This window comes from Pithys albifrons, chromosome 3 (genome assembly GCF_047495875.1).
Source record: "Pithys albifrons albifrons isolate INPA30051 chromosome 3, PitAlb_v1, whole genome shotgun sequence".
Classification (NCBI taxonomy): Eukaryota; Metazoa; Chordata; class Aves; order Passeriformes; family Thamnophilidae; genus Pithys; species Pithys albifrons.
This window is the reverse complement of record NC_092460.1, coordinates 50193311-50207117: the sequence shown is the minus strand read 5'-3', so window position 1 is coordinate 50207117 and position 13807 is coordinate 50193311.

Genomic DNA, 13807 nt, shown 5'->3' with positions numbered 1-13807 from the left:
CCAGGTAGTGATGTAGATTCATTATGCAAATGTTGCTTGAATAAAATTGCATAAGTATGCTTGTATGTGTATACATAGGTATACATTGTATATGTATGTATAAATATGCTTGCTAGCTTTGTGGATTTACCGCTTAGCATCCATCTCTGCGCAGACATGAAATAAAATCAAATACCTCTCTATTCTGTGTGTGGATCAGCTTCCACACTGGATGAAAGAACCCAGATTTAGGACAACATCCCGGCACGGCCAGCACTGGTATCCCCAACTGCAGTGCTTGGAGGAGAACCAGGCCTGGGCTGTGGATGTATTTTGGGATGCAATGCAAAAGTCTGCTTAAGACTTCCCCCCCTCCCCCTTTTTCACACTTGGCAGCGACCTGAGGGGTGTTCATGAAGAGAAGGGGAATGCAAATGGGGCAGGGAGATGTTGGCTGCAGTGGGCTGCTAGCTGGCCCTCCCCGAATCCGCTGCAGCTCAGTGACGTCAGAAAAGCAGGCGCTGGGGGTACCCAGCTTCCAGAGGGGAAGATGACAGAGTGATGTGCCTGAGGCCGCCCAGCAGGCTGGTGTCAGAGCTGGGAATAAAACAACCTTGCTTTTTCTCTGCACACGCATCCCAGCTGAGAGACTAGAGGCTGTAACGTTAAATTATGGTTTTTGTGAGGTATGTGATCATTGCAAGGGACCCTAATCAAGATTCAGGTCCCACTGCAGTTTGCAGGATGTACACAATGGATAAAAAGCAGTGCTCTCCCACTACAGCCCAGGGATGGAGCTGACAGGGAATGAGCAAGGAAACAAGGACAAAGGCAAATGCAGTGGTGAAATACAAACATTCAGAGACATTTGCAGCACTTTACATGTGTGATTAGTCCTAAGTGCTCATATGCTGAAAAAATGTAGGAATTTAGCTGCTGGAGCTGCTCTTTGCCTCCTCTCTCTAAGCAATCAACTGCCCTCAGTGTGTTAGATTAAAAAATCAAGGATAAGGTGGGGCACCTGTGCTGTTCCTCTCCTTTAGGTAAAATGGAGAATTTTAGTATTCCAGACTGTTATCAATAGCTTTTCCCTGCATGAAATTCACTTAAATTTTGAAATTGCGCATTGAATAGGTCTACTCCTCTGCCTATCAAGTCCCCTTTAATTTTCTTACAGGTTCTTTTAGCCTGATTTCTGATGGAAATGAGACTTATGTGGTCATGGTGTCTGCATCTGTCTGCCTGTCTGTCCATCTCTCTAGTAAATATTGAGCCCACTGTCTGATTTTGAACAAGTTTGGCAGAAGTGTAATTACATCCCTACAGTTTTTGTGAAATAGAGGCTCTATCACAGTCTCCAACAGGGGAAGTTACAATGTGGATTCATGCCTTATTATATTTCAGATATTCCATAAAAGTGAGAATGCTAGTAAGTGCCTGATCTGTAGGAAGAGCTTCAAATTAATTTTATGCCATCTTAGACACCCTAGTCAATCAACCACAATATACAAACACACAGAAGATGAGGCTTCCTTAGTTTCAGTACTCACTAAACTACTTGTTGGTTTTGTTTTTTCAGTACCAGAGGCTGCCATCAGCTCTGCTATTTCATTTGGGGCTAAATAAAATCTCTTTAATCCTAGGTGCTGTATTCATTCATAGCTGCATAATCGTTTGTGTTCAACTAAGACTCCCACATAAAACAATGGTAGGTTCACAAATATATGTATTGTTTTATATTTAAAAGCAAGAGAACATTTCCCACATCCAAGTAAAGACAGCAGAGATTTTTTTTCAATGTCTTGTGATGAAATGTTTGGCCCCCATCTCTCACTCTAGAAGACAAAGTGTTGTCTGTGTGTTGATATGATAAATAGGGGCAAGGAACTTTGCAAAAGCTGAGAGAGACCCTTTCCCAAAGCAAGCATGTACCCCATCCTGTTCCCTCTCCCCATTCTCGCAGCAATACATTCCAACTAAATCTATTTCTTATATGGAGTTTTTATAAGGTCTGATGATTCAGTTCCTTTCGATTAACTCTGACTCTCTGGCTGACAGCCTCACCTCACAGAACGGCAAAAGGGCTGTGCAAACAAACTACCCTCTCTGTCACGGAGTTAACCCAACCCTCCAGTGACTGGAGAAAAATTAACTTGGCAGGCAGGATTCCAGGAAAGACCTGTGTCTGGCCCTGCCCCTCTGGGATCGAGAAGTGAATTCCAGTTTCCACTCTAAAAGAGAGTCGTTATTGTTTGAGCTCAGGTTTTCCCCTCTGCCCTTAGCGCTGGCTCAAGAGAAACAAGAAAGGGTAAGACTGCTCTTGAACTGGGCTGAGACAGCTGCAAATCCACACAGAACTGCACTATCAATTCTTGGATTTGTTTTGTTCCTGGGGATTACTCACTGGAGGGGCTTCCTGTGCATGGCAGGGTTGGGTCTCTCTACTTTTGGCCTTTGTTTAGGTGTCATCCCAGCCAAGCCCTGGTTAAGGTCTTGCTTACTTTTCTGGTCTGATTCGAAAATGTTTTCCAAAGGATGTAAACTAACCTATCAGGAAATATTACCTCTTGTTGTAACCCTCCCCCAGCCCATTATGGCATTTTAAATCTTCTGCCTTCAAACACCTCCCACGTATAATCTGGATATTTGGGCCTAATTGCTTCACTTTCCTTTGCCAGGCAGTGCAGGTTGTGCATTAGGTAAAGACATGACACCTTATATTAGGATTAAATGTAACTGTGCTTGTCCTGAGCACACATCTCTCTTGCCAGTCCTTCCTGTGTAATTTCAGTCCCTAAATAGTTCCCCTTGTGGTACATTCTTTCACAAATTTCCCAGCAGTGTTTTTGTTGTGACATAAACTGCCACAAGCTCTTGTTATAAACTTTTAGGTGCTCAGCTCTTCGGGAATAAAATTCAGATGCTTTGAACTGATACAGAGACTCTTCGAGAAAATGAATTTTATCCTTTCTCCATAAAATCATAATGGTCTTTACTAATTTTTAATCAGACCTGTACTAACTTTGTATTTTATTTTAATTTTTGATTTTAGCTTGTACCTTTGTCAGTTATCTTAACCATGCGTAAGTTTAGACAAAGAGGAATTTAACCTTGTAGCTGTAAGATGAACTTTAAGAAATAAACCAAAACCTTGTTCAGATTAGAAGCTTGACACTGTAACATTGTTTAGTTAAAAATATAGGGCTGCAGAGATAAGAGCAGCCCATTAGAGCTGTTAAAAGTCACCCAAAATATACTGCTTAACTTTGGGGAGGAGTTATCTGTTGTAACTAAGTATATAAACCTGGAAACACAAAAGTCGCTTTGAACTTGCCATTGGTGGACTTAACCCCCTATGTTCCCAGCACTGAATAAAAAGAAGGATTTTGTTCTATTCTATTGGATTTGATTGTTTCTTAATTCACCCCCTCACCTACATTTTAATTCTCCCAAGAGACGTCACCGTCTACATGCAAAAGAGGAGTAAGAGCAGGAGCAGATATTAAAGTATCATTTTTTGATAAAGTGGTAGAGAGCTGTATAGTAGAAGTTTTTCTTTTGAGGGGTGGAATCCTCCCAAACAAAACAACAAGATTTACCAAAATGTCTTTAATTCAACCACACTAACTTTTGGGTTGGTTTTATGTTTGGTTGCTGTTTTGATTTGATTTGGATTTTTTTTGTTTGGGTTTTTTTTCTCCATAAAAAGCAGCAACTGGTTAAAAATTAGTTTTGCAAATACAACTCATTGCTTATGTGATGGAGGATACAAGAGAGTGTTTTCCATTTCTCAGTGTCCCAGCTGCAGGTTAGCCTGAGGTGATGGGGCTTTGCTGTCTTGAAATAGAAGAGTAAATAAATAGGAGCCTGTCCCATGGTTGTTATTACCTTCCCTGTGCTGGCTGACAGCACAGCAAGACTCACAAAGGCTTGGTGGAGATTGCACCTTCTTGAGACTCTTCTCTGCAGCAGGATCCAGGAGTTTGTGGGGAGACTGCTACGTGCACAGCCAGCCGTGCTCTGCTTGTCCAGAGCCTGAAATTTCATCTGCGAGGGCTGCCAAGCCGGCACAGGAATGGGTACATTAGTCATGTCCAAATACTGGCAGAGCTAAAAAGCCTGAAACAAGGTGATTTCAGGGTGGAGAGGAAGAAGCTCTTGCCTACATCGTTCCTCTTCCAACAACCCAAAGAGCTGCAGACGGTGGAAGGGAGGTGTGTCACTTCTGCAGCAGCAGTGACAGACTGCAATCTGGAGGATGAAGAAATGCTTTCAGATGTTTCCTTTCTGTCATATTACACTGCTTCAGGGAGAAGACCCAGCGACAGAAATGGAGAACTGCTGCAAATGACTCAAGTGCTTCTGGCCTCCCACTCAGTTTTTCAGCTGTTGTTTCCATGTGAGAGTAAATAGGTAAGAGAGGCTTCTGAAGAGAGCAGAAAGGAACAACTGAGTTCACGGGCTCATGTCTTGCAGCAAGGTATTTGCTGTCTGAATGTGCACAGAAAGACCTTTAGCCCTTTTCCCTGACTGCTCCCGTTCACAGAGCAGCACTTTGAGGCAGTTTCCTGTACGAAATAGTGCAGACACCAGTCTCTTGCTTAATCTTTCAACTCCTATACAGGCAAGGACTCAAAATTGGTTGCAATTCAGCTGAGCTACCCCTGAGGGGCCTTGGCCAAGTCCATCTGCTGTGCCTCAGTTTCCAGTCTGTAAAATGTGGAAAATATTACTCTACTTCACAGGACTGTTGTGGGAGAGAGCTTAAAAATAAAAAAAGGCAACTGTAGAATCCCTTTGCACAAGAACCAAACCCTGAATGGAAGCTCTTGCTAAAGAAAACAGTGAGGAATGAGCAATGCAGTCTCTGAATAGGATGCTTAATTGCAGATATAATTATGTAGCTCTCAAATCACAGTGTGCTTTATAGACAAAAGAACACCAGGAATAGGGGCACTGAAAAATTAAGGTAGCAACAAGTCTACAGCATCGTGTAATTACTTGTGTACTGGTCACCTGTCCATGTGCATTGCTATCAACTTTCTGGAGAAAATGCTCAGGTGAGAGCTAACATGAAGAGGAGTGAAGCAGAGAGGGAAGTCTGGGGTGGGTGTCCCAGGCAGAGGCTGGGGGGATGAGTAGCAGACTGGTAGAAAGGGATTAATGGGAAAATCTGATATTGTGGAGCAGACCACCAAGCAAGATCAGGTGGTAAGATGGAATTACATGCTGATGACAAGGACAAGATCTGCCAGTGTTTCATATCTGGTGGGTAAAAGAGAGTCAGTGGAGGGGATGAAAGAGAGACATGATGTGTCCAAGAGTGAACAAATTCATATGAAGAGCTGCATAATCAGTGGAAGAGAGGAAAGCAGCTGGAAGCAGAGAGGAGGCTGCAGTATCCACAAAGTTTTAGCCATCCTGAAAGATGGCTAAAAAAAGCCATGACAAAATAGGAAATTCTGGTTTTTAGAGGAGGGAAAAAGAATATAACTGTGAGGCTTGAATATGGAGGAGAGAAGTTAGAAGCTGGCCCTAAAAATACAAAAAAATGAACAGGTAGGAAGCAGTCTGGCCCCCACAATAAATGCAGAACTGTGTGAAGGGAGTGGCATGGGAAAGAAAAAGGGAACCCTCTTAAGGGGAAATGCAGAAGGCTGAAGCGTAGACTTAGACCTGGAGATGGAACAAGTTGATCTGTGATTCATGAACATAAAGAAAGATACAGCTAGATTTTAAGATGCAGTAGAAATGTGTTTATTTGTTTTTGAAGATGCCCTTTGCTGATTAACACACATTGGCCTCTGATATGTATTTAGCTTAAAAATATTCAAAGAGGCAATGCAAAGGAGAAATCAGCTGCTCATGACCTTATCAGAAGCACTGCTAGCTCCAGAAGGTCCCTGCCTTTCTCTCACCAGTGCTCGTGGTCAGCAGTGCCACAGTGCAGGCAGACCGAGTGGATGCAAGTGACTCCTGTGAGTCACAGAAAGCAAAGAAAAGGGGCTGACCAGACCTCCCTCTGGAAAGGCTATTTGCAGAGAGACATGTTGTAGGTGTGAAAGCAAAACTTTACATGAAGTTATGCTTGAAATCTGGTGTTTAATTTTTTTTTCTTTGTAAGTGCAGAACTAAAGTCATAAAAAAGAGATACCAGGTGACATGCCCTGTCTCTGTCCCAGCTGCTCTTTCTGGGGACAAACCAGCCTCCAGCTTGACTGAGACACTGTGCAGCAGCATTTATCCCAGGCTACAATGTCGCTCCAAGAAGGGGTGCACTCTGGGCACCCCAAGGCCACACAAGGAGAAATCAACACAGTGCCTACATTTTGATACTGAAGGCACTACTACCTTGGACTTCAGCAGGGAAGAGCTTCTAAGGTAGCCAGCCAGAGGCATGGTGAAGGTCTTAGTCCTGAGACAGTATCACAGGAACAGTGACTCAGGTTGCCCCTCTCTGGATCTATGGACACCTGAATCCAGGCTTAGAATATCATCTTTTGAGATCAGCATTGGCGGAAAGATCTGGTTCTGAATTCCTTCAAAAGCAAAACCCAAATGCATAATGCGCTTATGTTCCTCCAGTGCCTGTTTTTAGATCCATTTCTTTTGCAGCTCAATTAATCAAGATCTTGCTGCTCATTTTAAAATAAATGGCATTTCTCTTAGGAAGTTTTATGGCTTTCAGTTACCTTTTTGAGGTTTAAAAATACTCAAATGGATTCTGAGCTAATCCAGATTCATAAGCCATTCTCATCTGTTAATATCGGAACACTTTGATCATCATATTTAAGATATTCTTTTCAGCAGAGGGGTATTTTTCAGACAGATTGTCCCCCAGTACTCTTTATTTCGAGGCTGTGGTAGTTTACAGTGCAGCACACTCATGCAAAATGCATAGGAGGAAGGGAGGGGGAGCAGAAGCTGCAGCAGAAATAAGCCATGGCTCTGAGTTTATCCATGTTCTTTTTTCCCCTCTTCTGACAATAAAGAATCCCTAGATCTCTCCTTGTGTTTAGCTTATCCTGCTCACCTGCTGTTTTTTCTCTGCCCTGACATCCTTTGGTGGGATCTTTTAGAATTCTTCCCTGGAGAGTGACCATGGGCATTTTTCATTTTACTCTTCCAGCAAGGCTGGCTCAGGAACAGGTTTCTGCTTGCCAGACCACCACATCTTCTTCCCCACCCTCCTGTATTTATTTTCTTCTGTTGGAGAAGCAGCTGCATACCCTGGGGAAGACTGCAGCCTGTGGCAGATCCCCATCCCTACTGGAGTATCTCTGCTCTGACAAGCAGAATGAGAGAGTCCAGCCTTCATGGTTCTAATTCCACTTTGTTGAGGCTGTAAATTAGCAGAGGAAACAATATTTTTTTTCCCTCATGCTGACAATTGACCTAAGTCACAGTAAGGCAGGAAACGCTATTGGGCAGCAGGTGATCTCGGGGAGGACTGCAACTAGTGGCTTAGCATTTTGCATTTCTCCCAAACATTTAATTTATCCTTCTACTCCTCATGCAAGTTACTTATAGGATGTAGTGGGGTCCTCTCATGTGCTCACAGAAGGTGATTGTCTTGTGATCCCCTTTTAACACTGCAGAGCAATGTGAATACCTAATCACAGCTCAGCTATGACTCATGCCAATGCTTGGGGTAACACTGTGGCAAGCATTGTGAGGGACGTATTGGTGGCCTTGGTCACCAGATAGCACAGCAGCTTTCCACCTTTTGAGGGTCATTAGCTGCAGCAAGGCTGTTTTGAGTCTGGGGACAAATCTACCATGGCAAGGCAACATCACAGCCTCTGCCCACCACTGCCAGGAAGCTCTGGCAGGCACACAACATTGAGGGATGGGAGGCCACATATATAAGTCCCATCATGGGAGAATGGGTGGCCTGACATTTATGATGAGAGACAGGTAGGCCCCTGCTCTGGGTGTCCAGCACATGCAGCTATCTACTCCTGTGGGACTACACAGCAATGCCGGGGAATTAAATCAGCCCTCTGGAAGAGGGTGAATTTGGATTGGGTTGTTTGTCTGTAGCACGAGGTAACCTACTTTTGAGAACACTGCCCTGATAAATTAGTTAGATCAGGGTGATTCCCTGCCTTCATCTACTCAGAGGTCTGCCAGCCCCTTTTGTTCTGTGCTCATCTGCATTGGAAGGTAAACACATGATACACCCATGGTGACCTCTAGAATTAGAAACCTTTACAGTTTGCATAACATTGCAGATACATATGCCATGATAATAAATGTCAGATTAATTATGGAATAAATCCTTGCCCCAAAGAGATACCCAGATGTGAATGGGGTAGGATAGCACCAAACAAAGTACTGCTCAACCAGAGAAGCTGTACTTTATGTTTGGTTGCAAACACAGCATTTTATTTTTTCAAGAGGAGGGAAGAAAGCCTAGTGAACATGAGCAGGCACCAAAGGCAAACTAAAAGAAGTCAGAAAACCAGAGGTGATGAGAAAGAAAGTGAAGGAAATATTTAACTACTGTATGAGGGTCAGAGCCCAAAAACAGGGGTTGAAAGAGGTGGTGAGAATTGCTGTGCTGGCATGAAGGTAGTCATGGAACAAGAAGAGGAGCTTTAAGTCTGACATCCACAACTCTGCTATTGTCCTGCTAGGCTGCCTTTGGCAACTCACTTCACCTTCATCTGACTTCCCTCCTTCTCTTTCTATGTCTGGCACTCTGACTTGCAAATTCTTTGGAGTAAGACTGTAATTTCGACAGGCATAGGAAGTGCCCGTTGCAAACAGGCTCTGAACTCAGAGGGTGCATCTCTTGGTGAAGGACAGGAAAATCTAAAGAAAGATGAAAAGCTGTTGCATAGACTTGGACACAGGCAAGGTTTGGCTGTTAACAGGAATCAACAGCCTGTGCTGTGGGGATGAAGAAGAATAGCATGCTGGAGAAAAGAAGGGAACATCGACCACTGAGAAAACAGCTTGCTCATGGCAGTGGGATAAGTGAAAGAGCAATGAGGAGAAAGAAATGTTAAAGTCATGGTATGTGGGTGGAGATGGGGAAGAGACAAACATTGGTTCGTAGAAAAGGCAGGTGCTATTTTTGTCAGACTGGGTTAATTTCAGCTCTGATGTAATTCCATTTACGTCAATTTTAGTCAGTTGAATTACACAAAGGATTAATTTAGGCCAAGGAGTTGAGGTAAGAATGATTCAGCCCAAAATAAGTTTTGGGGTGCAAGGAAGAGCTATGAAACACGGACTGGGTGAAGAATTAGAGCTGCCTGGATTTGGAGAGATATTGAAGTAGGGAGGGTGAGGATAAGGAAGGGCAAACAAGAAGAAGAAAAGGCAAACAGGTCGCGGGACACTGCAAGGATGTTTGCCAATGATTTTGGTTCCAACTCAGGAAAATTTGCAAAGAAAGGCAGTCTATACCCTGAACTCTGTAGTGTACTGGTCATTTAGTCCTTACTCTTCTCATGGTCCACCTCCCCTTGCCACTCCTCTGGGCACCTCACACACCAACATACCATACTCACTGAGCGATCATAATAATTAAGATTTTGTTTTACTATTTTGGTTTAATCACAAAACATTCCATGTTTAACCTGAAATACACTTTGATCAGGGTTTCATAGGGCAACAGCTACATTTAGCAGTGAGAATGGGTCTGATTCACTCATGGTAGAGCTTCACTGAAGTAGATGGAAATGAATTTACTCCATTAATTCTCCAGAGACAGCATGAAAGCCAAATGAAACCAGACAGGGGCATTCTCAGGATGACAAATGCATCCACACCTTAACTCTTACCAGCCTACCCATGGAACACACGGCAGAAACATCTGACATACCTGACACCATTTTCTATGCTTGCAAAGAAGTGCCTCTCAACAACGCATAAGAAATAAAAGAATGATGCCATTACACTTAATGAAGTGAAAGCAAAAAATAATTAAGCACGTCCTGCTTCCTTCCCATTCCACTCCTTTTCTTTCCCTGCTTTCCACAATTGTTTGTGGTGCCTCTTTTAAATTGAGGTTTACTTTCCCGTAACTCCATGTACTGAGATAATGGAACCCCATGAATCCCTGAAGTTTCTTTTCTCTCACCTGCCCTCATTTCCTCTACCTTTTTTTTTCCAATTCATTTTTTACATTTTTGTTCTTTGAAATCATGTGATCTTCAATTGTATTTCATTTTCATTCCCTTCCTCTATAGCTTGGCCCAATTTACATTCCTCTGTTTTTGTCTCTTGTTCAGCATTACCTTTAGTTGAGAGAAGAAGAAAGTCAGTAGACTGTAAAGTTAAAGAGCAACTTTAACCATTTCTTTGACTCCTGCCCCAAACTCAGCTCCACCAGTTTCCCACCTTCCACAAATACTTGGTACTGCACAAGAAATAAACACCCACAAAATACTTTCGACTCATATTCAATCACCATAATAAATACAAACTCTCTTCTGTAACATTCAATCATTATATTTAGTCTTAATATCATGCTTTTCATCTGCAAACACCCACACAAGCATTGGTTAATTTGTCCTCACAGCAGCCCTGCAAGGTAGGTAATTACGTGTTATTATCTCCATTTCACACATAAGGAAACTCCAGGAGAAATGATGAAATTCCTAACAAGCACACATACCCACAAATCTAAGCAGGCACTAACTGTGTCTTCCATAAACACACAGTAGTCCACATACAATTTAGTGTACACTGAAATTAAGGGACCCATAAGCTCAGTGCAGGACAGGAGAGAGGTGCTCAACACATTATATTCAACAAAAAGGAAACGTCTCAGACCCTGAGATCACCCTGGACAGCTGAGAAGAGGTGCAGAAAGCAAACTAAAAGCTCTCAGCAACATGCTCTCTATTTTCTGGGTCGCATTTCATGACCTTCCCTTCCTGCAGGTGAGCAAATGTGCAAGGTGAACTCCTCCTTGCCCCCAAGCACCACCAGAGTTTGATTTCATGTTTGCAGTTTCACCACTGGTGACTGCCCTCACTCTTATCAACATTTGTTTCTGACAAGAAGTTGGGAAAACCCAGTCATGCACAACCCCCAAGTGAGCTCCTGACCTATTTGAATGTTAATTACCTCTTGGTGCTGTATCCCACTCGTTCTACTGCCTATCAAGTTGTCAGGATGGGAAGATAATAGACCTTCTGGACCACAGGCAGCTGCACACACAAAACCATAGAAATATGGATGAAACATTAGTGGGTAAATCAGAGAACAAAAATGAAGACATAAGTAATTAACTTTGACCCAGGTTGTCAGCAGCCCTCACCAGAGTATCCTGTGTGCAGCAACTCCCCTGCACCACAGGGACAGGATGCTCCATTCGCATTCCACAGTGGTACTCCCCTCACAGCAGCTCTTACACAGCAGGGGCTCCAGGGACACTGCAAGGGCTGGCAGTGTCCATTTTGGAGGGTCAGGTCCTCAAACGCAATTGGACATAGAATTCCCGCTCATGCAAGGGAGTTCCACTGCAACTAGTGAGCATTAGATGCCATTAATATAGTGAAATCGGGTGGGAAAATAAAGACCTCTGTAAGGATTTGGGCCTTTGTGATTTCCCATTTTACTGTCCTCCATTCAGTGACACTGAGGGTCTCACAGACTTGAAGTCAATAGTTCGATGAAAACTATGCTCTTTCCCCTTCGTTGCTCCTCCTGTCTTATTTTCTGAACCTGTCACAGCCTTTCTCAGCATGTGATCAGCATGTATTTAGGCAAATGATTTCCATACTGTCCTTTCACTCCTGGTGTTTTGGGTGGGATCAGAGACAAAGCTATAGGAAGAGTGTGCAAAGATTAACTTACGTTCCTTATTCCATGAACACTGACTGAGGATCCCATGTCTTCATTGTATGAATTAAAATATTAAGTCTGTATCATTGCTAGAGTTATTCCTGTTCCAAATTTTCTTAAAATCCCTTACTACCGTTAGATTTTCCTGTCAGGGTTATGTCCTTGATGTATTGAGTTTTCTGTGTCAGTCAGTGTCATTTCCTAATTTCTGCTTTAGAACAATTGTGGTCTCCTGCCCCCCCCCCCCCCCGTAGACATATGTTACTTTATAATTTGAAATTGCTGCCACTGAGCCAGCACAGGCTGCTGCTTCCTAACTTACACATTGACACCAAGGCTGAAACTTCACAGAGTTCTACCAAACCTGCTGACTTTGGATTCCTGCATCACAGGGGTTTTCTCAGCTTCATCCCTTATTAATTGGGATCAAACATTCATACTACAGGAGTCACCCAGACTTCCAGACTACTTTATGACCTAAGCATCTGTGTAGTGTGCAGATGGTGAGAGGAGACCAGTCCTGTCTTACAAACTACAAGTTGACAAGGTGAGACAAAATGATTGTTCCACGTAAGAATTGTGGTCCTGCATAGATGAGTGGTCTCTGCTTTAAGGACTCTCCTTTCTTCAGTGCTCTTTAGATGGGGGTAAAAGATCAGACCCCCAGCAGAGCACCTGTGCTGAGCAAAGTCATGCTGGCCTGACAACACATAGACTAGATGCCCAGTCTGTGCATGCCTGGACTGGCCCAGCTCCCTCCCTGCACCGTTGACTGGATGTGAGGAAAACCTACTGCTTCATTGGGAGCAAAGCTGTGAGAGGGGAGTAGAGAGAGCACTGACAGTGGAATCACCACTTGCACAGCGGTGCTCCTACAGGTCCTGTAGCACAAGCAAGTCTTAAAAGGGTTTTCAAGTCAGAAAGGGAAATACTTTACTCAAATAACGTGTACTGAGATGCTCAGATGAATAAAAAGACACCTGCTGCTTTAGCCATCAAAGTGACCGATCCTGCCTCATTGTCTCCTTGCCCTATTCCTATTTAGTTGCTTGTACACTTCCTACCACTGGCTAGATGCTGCAAGAGGTCTGGGGCATAGCCATTGTGCCAGCACTACAAGGCCTTGGTTTTGGTCTGGATTTAGCATTCCCAAGCTCTTAAAGCAACTTCGGAATAGTGAGAATAAACACTAAAATAATACTTGCAAAACTTGAATAAAATAAAAACCACACACAAGAGAGAGCACACTCATGTTCATGATATGTGTAAGGACATGAAAAGCAAATTACACACTCTTGAGAGAGATGATAAAGATGATGAACTTTAGTAACACTATAGAAAGAATTCCAGGATCATAATGAAGCATTTAAGCTGTGGATGCAGGATGAAATATTAGAAGCTACAATGATGAAGAGAAGAACTTCCAGGTAATGTGGGAGGGCAAAGGGAGACAGTGGCAGGATGCAAATGGGAGGCTGATGTGACTGCAATGCTGAGGCAGTCAAGCCTTGTCTATACAAGCAGTACACATGCTATTAGAGAGTTTGCACCCACACTCAAAGTAACAGGATACTCAACAGAAATTTGAATTTCTCATGTACAAAAGACTGTTGCAAAAAAAAAAAAGGGGGCTTGTCAGCATTGGTTAATGCTCTCTGAACACGTCTTGTATGTGCTAGGCTTCAGGCTCCTTGGACACTGTACTCCTCACTATACTCCTTAGGTCTTCTTTACATGGGAAAGTCATTTATGGACATTTACAACACGGTTATTCTTCTTTGACTCCTCTGTGAGGTTTGTTATTGTACAGCAGATGGATGTCCATGCAAGACAACGTCTTCCACTTCTGCTGTGTGGACTGTGTGCAACCATGCAGGGTGCTGGGCTTGACCACTGACTGTGAAACAGTCATGCCACTGTCACCAGCTGGAGTTATTTACTGAGCTGAACCAGCTCCTAAGTTAACCAGCTGTTTTTCCTAAATGACACATTTTCCCTGCATAGAGATGGTTGGGAAAAAACA